The sequence below is a fragment of the Rhinatrema bivittatum genome, chromosome 14 (assembly GCF_901001135.1).
Source record: "Rhinatrema bivittatum chromosome 14, aRhiBiv1.1, whole genome shotgun sequence".
Classification (NCBI taxonomy): domain Eukaryota; kingdom Metazoa; phylum Chordata; class Amphibia; order Gymnophiona; family Rhinatrematidae; genus Rhinatrema; species Rhinatrema bivittatum.
This window is the reverse complement of record NC_042628.1, coordinates 12,983,928-12,995,015: the sequence shown is the minus strand read 5'-3', so window position 1 is coordinate 12,995,015 and position 11,088 is coordinate 12,983,928.

Here is an 11,088-nt window from a genome sequence, read left to right as displayed (position 1 = left end):
TTTATTGTTTAATGTAACGCCCTCCCATGACAGTTCTGTTTTACTGTGAACCGATGTGATCTGTATACTTTACAGGAATGTCAGTATATAAGAATTCTAAATAAATAAATAAATAAATCCTCTTTTCTTCATTCCCCCTGTCATTGTAGCAGAGATCTGTTTGGATATGCTTTGAAAGTGAAGTATCAGTCTAATTTGGTTTGGGGTAGTAACCGCCACAACAAGCAAGCTACTCCCATGCTTATTTGTGAATGCAAACCTTTTTCCCACATTTTCTCTTGCAGTTGAAGCATAGAGCAATGTTGGAGTCGCATTAACCGTGTGTATGTTTATTGAATAAGGTTATTAATCACCAGGTAGTAACGTCATTCCTGCAAGCCACCCCCATGCCTCTACTCTTCATTCACATCCTCAAGACTTTATGGATCCACAGGGTTTATCCCATGCCCCTTTGAAATCCTTTACAGTTTTGGTCCTCACCACTTCCTCCGGAAGGGCGTTCCAGGCATCCACCACCCTCTCTGTGAAGAAATACTTCCTGACATTGGTTCTGAGTCTTCCTCCCTGGAGTTTTAAATTGTGACCCCTGGTTCTGTTGATTTTTTTTCCAACGGAAAGGATTTGTCGTTGACTTTGGATCATTAAAACCTTTCAAGTATCTGAAAGTCTGAATCATATCACCCCTGATCCTCCTTTCCTCCAGGGTGTACATATTTAGATTCTTCAATGCCATCACTTACTATCAGCTCGATCCAGTATCGTCCGCTCGAGGATTGCCCGTCTGTAACGTGCTCGTAGCGCACAATTCGGGCGCGCAAGGCAGTTCGGCGATACAGTGTCCAGTTTCACGCGTCCGTATCGCTTCTGAAAACAGACGCATAACCCTTTCCGCACCCGGCATGTAAATGAACGAAAAAGCTGTATAATGAAGGAATTAGCTATTCCCCTGCGATACTGTAACGGGCGCTGATATTATCTCCTCCGTAACCCGCTGTTCTGCCGCGGCCTTAACCTGCTAGTTTACCGCCTCCCCCTAGTAGGAGTTAGTGTAGTGTAGTGTAGGGTAAAAACATTGCTTACCCGCCCTGGTCCCGTCCGGTCTCCTGCAGCCCCGTCCGGACCGGACGGGGCTGCAGGAGACCGGACGGGACCAGGGCAAAAAAAAAACAAACGAAAAAGTAGCAAGGCTCGGGCCTGCTATGGTAAGTGTAAAAAGTGTAAAAAACAAAAAACCTGTGTGTTATATAAAAAAATAAAACAATTTTAAATACCTGTCGGAGGGCCGTGGGTCCAGGCGGCCGGTGGGCGGCGGGCAGCCATCAGCGGCATCCGGTAGTCCCTTCTCCCTTCCAAAATCGCCAAAATCGCCAAAATCGCACGGGCGGGTCGGCAGCGGGGGGGGGGGGGGGGGGGGCGGCAGCAGGATCCGGGAGCGGCGGGTAGGCAGCAGCGGGGTCCGGGGGGTCCGGGGCAGCGGCAGCGGGGGGGGGGGCGGCAGCGGGGGGGCGGCAGCAGGATCCGGGAGCGGCGGGGTCCGGGGGTGGCAGCGAGATCCGGGGAGCCAGCAGCGGCAGCATGTTCGATCGCGCAGGCAGGTAGGTGGCAAAGTAAAGATGGCCGCCTGCACGGGAAAATCGTGCAATTGGCCGCTGAAGACGTGACGTCACGACGTTTGGCGTCACGGGGTGTGACGTCACGTCTTCAGCGGCCAATTGCACGATTTTCCCGTGCAGGCGGCCATCTTTACTTTGCCACCTACCTGCCTGCGCGATCGAACATGCTGCCGCTGCTGGCTCCCCGGATCTCGCTGCCACCCCCGGACCCCGCCGCTCCCGGATCCTGCTGCCGCCCCCCCCCCCCGCTGCCGCTGCCCCGGACCCCCCGGACCCCGCTGCTGCCTACCCGCCGCTCCCGGATCCTGCTGCCGCCCCCCCCCCCCCCCCCCGCTGCCGACCCGCCCGTGCGATTTTGGCGATTTTGGCGATTTTGGAAGGGAGAAGGGACTACCGGATGCCGCTGATGGCTGCCCGCCGCCCACCGGCCGCCTGGACCCACGGCCCTCCGACAGGTATTTAAAATTGTTTTATTTTTTTATATAACACACAGGTTTTTTGTTTTTTACACTTTTTAAACTTTTTTACACTTCCTGGTGCCTGTCATTTCAAATGTCATTTGAAATGACAGGTACCAGCGCACCCAGGTTACTGTATAGGCGCTGTTACAGCGCCTATACAGTAAAATGGGTTGCGCGGGCATAACCCTTCCCTAACGCTTCACAGCCGCGGCATGCATTTGCATGAGATTAGAGGAGAGTATCGGGGAGTTAGTGAAGAGAACTGTGCGTGCGGGGAGGAAGGGTGCGCCTGACACTACCTCACTGTTTTTACCGCGGCCTTACTGGATCGAGCCGTATATTAGTATGTTACAACAGCAGCATGAATTAACTGTATAGTATTTCAGAGCTCCACAATGAGAGTAGGAATATTTTTGTTATTGGTAATGTTAAGTGTTGGGAAAGCCCAAACTGATCAGATCTCAGAAGCAATGTTCCCTCTTATGTTTTCTAGGGTGTGTGCATTCATTTTTAAATGAAATTTAAAAAATGCAATGAAATACTTGTTTCATTTCATTTCGCTTCAAGACAAAAGAATCCCCAAATTCATTTTTTCTTGACTTCCCATTTGAGAAAGTCATTGGAAGAAAAAAACAAAGATGTGAAATGAGGCCACTGCCGCCTTCCCCTAATTCTCCCTCCTCCCCTCCCCACAGACTACATTCACCCCATTCTGCAGGGATCTCCTGCTGACAAAGAGGCAGGAGCAATCCCCAGGCTGTGGGTGAAAAAGTGATGCCTGCACCATATTAATCCCAATAAAAAAAAATCACTAGAAGAAACTTACAAATTAACAGCAACTTACCTAAACAATATAAAGGAAATTCTAACCAACTTAAAACTCATCCTCAACTTCGACAAGACTGAAATGATTTTATTAGACAGAAAAAACAACTCTCCTCAAATACCACCACTCAACCTAATGAACCAAAGTTCAGTTATATCTCCAATCAATCATGCCCGCAACCTCGGAGTAATAATTGACAGAGAATTTTCTTTTAAAAACCATATCACAACAAAAATCAAAGACAGATATCATAAACTACTTACTCTCCATCACTTAAAACCTTTTCTTTCCAATAATGACTTCAGAACAGTCCTTGAATTACTAATTTTCTCCAACATAGATTACTGTAACTCACTCCTTTTCAATCTACCTATAAACACTATTCACCCACTACAGACCCTCAGAACGCAGCTGCAAGAATCCTCACTGGATCCAAAAAGCGCGACCACATCACTCCAATACTTATCTCACTACATTGGCTACCAATAAAATTCAGGATTGAATACAAAATACTATCCATCCTCCATAAAATTATTTATGAAAAACAAGAAAATTGGCTAAGCTCATCTATAAAACTAAAAACCTCAGATCAGCAAACAAGGGACTTCTAAAAACACCTCCTACGCATTCCAAGCAACTCACCTCAACCCAAAAGAGAGCAATTTCTCTAGGCAGCTCAAAACTCTGGAACTCCCTACCAACCAAACTCAGAACCCAAGAAAACCTAAAAACATTCAAAAAAGAGCTAAAAACATGGTTGTTCAACAAAGCATACCAACTCAGCCAATGAACAACACAACAACTTCACCCTCCACTTCAACCTGAAGATTAAATGAATATATGAACTTATCCCAACTATGGACTATAACTATGAAATTAAAAGTAAACCAGAACAGTAATTAACTAACATTTGATCCCCCTATGTTTAACAACAGTTTAAACCTTGTTGAACCTCTGTTTATCCCTTAACATGTAACCTCCATATTTGTAAACCGTTATGATGGATTTATAATGATGAATTCGAATGACAGTACATAAAACCCGATAAATAAATAAATAAATAAATAAATAAATAAATAAATTTTGTTGTAGATCTGAACAGCAGATGTAGGCTGGACGTCTGTGCAACAAAGCAAGGCTGGCATTGGGGCAGGAGCCACAGGGGATCCCTCCTGCCCATCTCTTCTGCTATTAATTGCGTCAGTAGCATGGGATCTTCTTAGTGTTTGGGTACTTGCCAGGTTCTTGTGGTCTGGTTTGGTCTATGTTGGAAACAGGATGCTGGGCTTGATGGACCCTTGGTCTGACCCAGCATGGCAAGTTCTTATGTTCTTATGGGAGAGGGGGAACCATTCTTTTTTGGGGTTTTTTTTTTCTTTTTAATTTAATGTATATTTCAGTTCAGAAAATGAAAAATGAAATAAACATTAAACAAACTGAAATCCGAATAAACTCCACCCCCACCCAAAACAAAACGTTTTTTTCCCTGCATTTCCCTAATGAGCCTGTAAGAGGCAGAGGATGGGGGGAGGGAACGGGAGGGGGAAAGAGGCTGTTTCTACCATACAGCTGCCACAGCACCAGGGACTCCCCCCTTCTCTTTTTCTCCCGCTCTCTCCACCATTCTTCCCGCTTTCATCTTTTTCTTTTCATTACCATCTTTTCTCACCCCTCCTAAGCTTTTCTCACATCTTTCAGCTCTCACCTGCCTCTCTTCCCATTTTCTTCTCTCTTAGCCTTCCATTCCCTTTGCCTCCCATTCTTTCCATCTCCTTCCCCATTCCTCCATCTCCACACCATCCATCATTCATGAAATGCTTCCATTTCAATTCTTAACCCTTGCCACCAACGGGGCCGATACAATATTGGGTGCTGAGCTTAGTGCGCCGCTGAACACGCGGTTGGACATGCATTTTGGACGCACTAGCCCTATGCCCAATGCAATATCGGGATTAGCGTGCCCAAAACGTGTGCCCATACCAGCGCGTAGCTAATAGCGCCATGTTGATGAGGCTATTAACTAGTATCCCTGATCTAAGAAAAAATGTGCGGCCAACACGCACATTTTAACGTTCAAAAATTAATGCCAGCCCAGAGTTACTAAGCAGGAGGAACCACAGAAAGCGGCAAAAAAAAAAAAAAAAAAGCAATAAACAACTTGACAGAGGTCAGGTTAGGAAAAGGGAAGGTCAATTTATGAGCTGTGCACGGGTTAGGAAAAGGGATGCTGGGAAAATTGAGTGTCTGTTTTCCTTACCTGCACACAGCTGCCTCTCCTGGGCGCTCGATGGCATGGACGTGCTAGGGACACACAAATTATCCATCGTGCATACCGTTTAGCGCACCAGCTCATTAGAATAGGAAATCGAGTGCCCAAGAGAGGGGATGTGCGCGCATTAAAAAAACACGTGTCCAGGTTGGACGCACGGTTTTTGTGCGCACGATATTGCATCAGCCCCAACAATATTCCATTCCCCACCTCCCCCCAACCCCAGCATCTACCTCCCTGCCTCTTTCTCTTCCCTCTCCCCTGCTCCCCCCATCCCCCTTCCTGCCTCCTTCTCCCCTGTCTCCAGCATATGGCTAGATAAGGGTTAGTGGGGAAGAGCGAGCATGAATTTAGCAAAGAGAAGTCTTGCTTTACCAATTTATTAGAAGTCTTTCAATGAATTGCATCAGCTCCAACTAAATACTAAAATAGAACCAAAAGGTTACTAAGAGCCAAGAGTAACAGATAAGTATGAGAAAATAAAGTGCGAAGCTTGCTGGACAGACTGGATGGGCCGTTTGGTCTTCTTGTGCCGTCATTTCTATGTTTCTATGTATTAAGTAAGCATGTGAAAAAGGGTGAGCTGGTCAGTGTGATGCATCGGGATTTGCAGCCGGCATCTGACAAAGTCCTTCATGACAGACTCCTCAGTAAATTGAAAGCCATGAGATAGGAGGCAATGCCCTAATTTGGACTGGTTCAAGGATAGGAAACAGAATAGGATTATATGGTCAGTTTTCCCAAAGGCAAAAGAGAGAGAAAATGGAGCGCCCTAGGGATCTGTAGCAGGGCCACTGTTTAACAAGTCCATTAATGATCTGGAAAAGGGAGTCATGAAGCCCCAATGTAAGACATTGTGCTTGGGTGTGCTCATATGTTAATGCACGGTTGTGTGCACATTGATGTATGCACAACAAGATTTAAGAAGAAGCTCTGCACACAAAAAAAAACCAAAAACATTTGCAGAATATGGTTAAAACTTGGTGCACAAATTAGTGCACCTCCATGCCAGTCCCATGTTAATTCAGGGAGGTATTCATAACACTGAAAATTTCTGAGCTAGCTTTAGTCTTTGGGGCTGAACCTGGAGTTCACAGTGCTGGGGTCTTGTACTTGGGATTTTGGTGCACAAAGCATGTTCTTATATGCATAAAACACTTTTATATGTATTTATTGTATTTTATGTGCAGAGAACATGCTTTGTGCACACATCGTGTTTTGTGCACATAAATCATGTTGTATTAACACAAAATGTGATTTGCACAGAAATCATGGTTTATGCTCATAAAACATGTTTTCTCTATGTTAAGTGCATCTTTGTGTGCATAGTTTTTGGGTTCGAGCACTTTTTGTGTTAGCATACCATCCACTTACTGCATCGAGAGTTAACGCTTTTTAGCACACGAGTAAAGAGAATGTGCACTGAAGTTCAACACACATTTTTTATTCATGTTTTATTACATCGGAGCTTCAGGGGGTGATCAAATTTGCAGGTGGCACAAATGTATTCAAAGTAGTTAAAATAAAAGCAGACAATGAGGAATTGCAGAAGAACCCTGAGAGACTGGAGGACTGGAAACTTAAATGGCAGCTGAAATTCAATATGTGGACAACTTGAAAGTAATACGCATAGGGAAAAATAATCCTAACCATAGGGGTAATTTTCAAACTCATTTACATGCATCAAATACAGGTTTATGTGCGTTATGGCTCCTTATAAAATTGTGTGGGGTTCTGTGTGCACATAACCCTATTTTGCCCATATTTGTGTGCCATTAAAAGAGAGGAATTCTGGGTGATGCGGTTGGGGAGGAGCAGGGATTTTCCCACATTTAAAAAATGAGAAGTATGAAGGATAAGTTTAACATGCTTATGTTGGAATTTTGCATTTAAGTTGCTCAGAACTTCATTTAAAAAAATCAAAAAAATACCGAAACCAAACCATATGAGATCTTTGATTATACTGAAAGTTTGGCACACATAATTGACGAGCAGGTCCAGCGTGCTCCAGATATGAAGGTCTCTGTTCCTTGTATTATAACTGGACCGACATCTTATGTTCCTCCATCCCCACCCCCCAAGCATCCACTCTCCTGCCTCCTTTTCCCCATCCCTAGCATCTTTGCCCCAACTCCAGCTTCCACCCACTTGCCTACTTCCTTCCTGCCCCAGCATCTGCCCTTCTGCCTTCTTCCCCATGTCCCTTCCCTTCTTCTCCCTTCCCCAGCATCATCTTCCCTCCTCCTGTACCATCTGCCTCCCCTCCCCTCTCTCTTTCCAGCATCTGCCTCCACCTCGATGCCTCTTCTCCCCAGTCTTCCCTGTGCCTCTGCTCGGGTACATATACGTTTGTGATCCAGTGGCTCAAGTTATTTCTTTATTTGTTTGTTTGCCTGGCATGCTCTGTTCCTTTAAATTGTAGTTCTAGGGCAGCGGGGGCCATCAAGGTGGGAGCCCCAGCTGCCTGGCCTGATTTTCCTTTGAGGCCTCTGGGCAGGATCGCTGCAAAGCAGAGTCCAGCGCAGACCTCAGCGGCGAAACACAAGCTCAGCCTTAGAAGGCCTGTTCCACCACCCCACCCTGGGTGCCGGCCCTGCACACCCGTTTGAAACTCGCGGGTCCGGCCACTTCCTGCAGGCCGATCCCATGCCCCGCAAGGTTCCGCATACAGGAAGTGGCGATGCGCGAGCTTCGAACCTGCCCACGGGGGCTACACGTGAAGAGGAGCGGTGAAATCGGCTCCCGGTCCTCCTTCAGCTCTCTTGCCAGGTCCAGCTGTGCGCATGCTGAGGCATGGCACGTGCCCTCGCATGAGAAACCCTGTGCAGTCGTGCTTAGGTGCCCCTTAGAGGGGGGCGCATGGCTTGGAAACCTAAGCAGCGTTGGGCCTGGCTGGTTATTGGATGGGAGACCAGCTGCGTGGGTTGCAGAAGGCAATAGCAGACCACTACAGTACCTTGGCCAGTAATGTCATGTTCACTGTGACCAGGCTGTGATAACCTAAATCTATAACGAGCAATGTACTTACCACCACCACTGGTAAATGAATATCTTTGAAACTGAGTAATTTCCCTGAAGCTCTGGAACCTCTGTGGCACCGAGCGACTCACCAGTGGCTATGATTGCTCCATGTGTTGTCTCTGTGTAAACTAGTCAGGTTCCTTTGCAGCGCTGGTCTTAGCACGGCTGCTCCAAGGGATGCAGGAGAAAAAAAAACACTTGATTTAGAGAGGAGGACGAATTACTTCTGGCTGCAGGTTATTTTGAAATATTACCTAGTGTACAGAAGACAGAGCTTTCTTTTAAAAGTTACTGCAGTGACCTGGCACAGTACAGCTTGATCTAGTAACAATTTTTCAAAAACCTTGGAGACCTAAGGTTTTAAATTTCAGATTTTACTCCACAAGGGTGGGATACTTTTTGGAACCTATCAAGGAAGCACTCTTAACTGCGGTTGGCCATCAAGCCTCTTTGTTTACCTGATCTAGTAACACCCTTTCCCCCCACAAACAGTTTGCATAGTGATCTCATGATGCACCACACTATTGTCTACCGCAATCCTTAACTCGTGTCGCAGCATTTGGATCGTAGGTCACCAGGGGACACCTAAACTAAGCCTGTTTTGCTTCTCTCGAAAATTAACGAGACTGTGACATGGGAGATGTGAAACCTGGGAAGCTGCCTTGAGGCTCTGTCAGGCCCAGTTTGTCTGATTCCTTCCCCTCCTTCTACTCTCTGGAAACCATTGCTAATAACCTACCTTCTCATATTGCCTGTCATTAATACCTAGTGATTTGGGGTTGTTTAGGTAAATGGGGAAGTTTGGAGATGAGGGATTTTACACCTCCTGCAGCCCCTGGAATGAGTTACCACGCCTGTTAATGGGTTCGTGCCCCCATGGCTCGTAAATCCTTGGGTTGAAGGCCGAGCACTGACACGCTGCTTTGATCTGGCCTCGCTGCCCTGCCGTGAACAGGAAGAGGAGGAAGAGATTTTTCATGGATTAGTACTCGCTCCGGCCCCCAGGTTTTCCACTCTGCTGAAGCTTTGACAGCTTCTAATAATCAATCAGGTTGGGCTTTCCTCTCTCTCACCACCCTGTTCTCACATCCCCAGTCCCACACAAACTTGCAGAGTCAGGAGCATCCTGTGTTCCCATTTACCACCCATCCGCAGGCCTGAAGAAGGCCTCCCGCCCTCCTCTGCTCCTCGTCCAGCCTTGGAGGCGCTCTCCATTCCCCCCCCCCAAACAGTCAAAAGGTTACAAGCTGGCGGGAGAGGCGAAGTGGGAGGTGGCCACCTTAGGAAAATCTCACCCTGGACCTTCTGTGCAAGGCTTCTGCTGGTTTTTGATCAAAGCTTCATTGCCTGAGCCTGTAGGGAAAGAGAGCAAAAGCAGAGTGTAACAGATAAGGAGGCCTCAATCAGAGAGAGAGATGGAGAGGGAGAGAGAGAGGGAGAGAGAGAGAGGGGGGGAGAGAGAGAGAGAGGAAGAGAGAGGGGAGAGAGAGAGAGAGAGAGAAGAGGAGAGAGAGAGAAGGAGAGAGAGAGAGAGGGGGAGAGAGAGAGAGAGGAAGAGAGAGAGGGAGAGCCGAGAAGGGAGAGAGACGAGAGGGGGAGCGAGAGGAGAGAGAGAAAGAGAGAGAGGGGAGAGAGAGAGAGGTGGGAGGGAGAGGAGAGCAGCGGAGGAGAGGGAGATGAGGAGAGAGAGAGGAAGAGAGAGGCGGAAGAGGAGAGGGAGAGCAGGAGGATGGGATGGAGAGAGAGAGGAAGAGAGAGAGGGGAGAGAGAGAGAGAGGGAGAGGGGGAGAGAGAGGGAGAGAGAGAGAGGGGGGGGGGAGAGAGAGAGGAAGAGAGAGGGGGGTTGGGGGGGGGGGGGGGGAGAGATGAGAGAGGGGGGAGGGAGAGAGAGAGAGTTCCCAGCATGCTCTGAGGATTTACAGCCTAAACTGAACTTCCCCATTTCTGCTTTTGTTATAACCCAGCACATCTTCCAGATGCTGCCATCTTGTTCAGACATAAGTAACCTGCTGCCCTGGCATCCACCCTAAAAGTGGCTGCTTGTAAGTAGGATCGATAACAGCTGAAAGCTCATTTGGATCCCCTTTGGATAAAGGACACTCACTATTCAAGTCCAGATCCTGATTATTATGATTATTACAGGTGGAAAACCTTCTCAAAATTATTAATGCGAGGTATTAGTCAATACTTGTCCATCATGAAAAAGACCAAAAAACCTCTATTTGTGTTCATATACAATAAACGCGAATCGTTTGCATCATTCACAATCAATCAATGACCTCATAATTATTAATAATAAATCACAACTATATTTATCAAAAGGAGTGCACTGGGGTTTCTTGGAAGAAAAAAACAAACAAACAAACTTGGGAGAACCCTCTCTAATGATCTGCTGTCACATCCAGGCTATGCTCTTTGCTATTACAAATACTCTTGCCTTGTCCAAACAGGTGTGTTCATCATATCACAATCTTTCCTGCTCAGTTATGTACATTTATATTTATTTATTTATTTATTTATTTAAAATTGTTTGTATACCGCCTTTACAATAATAATAATAATAATAAAAAAAACGGTTTAGAGTAAAACATGAGAATGGAAGTAATGACAAGCTGGATGTGCGGTAAGGGGATATTAACACACAGACCGTGCTGGAAGCCCACCTGGCAGCCGAAGGAACCGTCATCCTCAGTGTGTTTGAGTGGGGTGGGTGCAGGCAGATCCGTCATCAAAGACCGGATGTGGAACGTGGAAGCGGAATGGGAGGGTTTCGAGGGGAAACCCAACTCCTCCCCACCCCCGGTCTCCAATGGAAGTTGCATCGTAATAAAATCCTAATGCGCTGAGTTTTCTGTGAATTTTCTCTTCAGAGGTTTTGAGGGTCCCCCAAACCTTTCA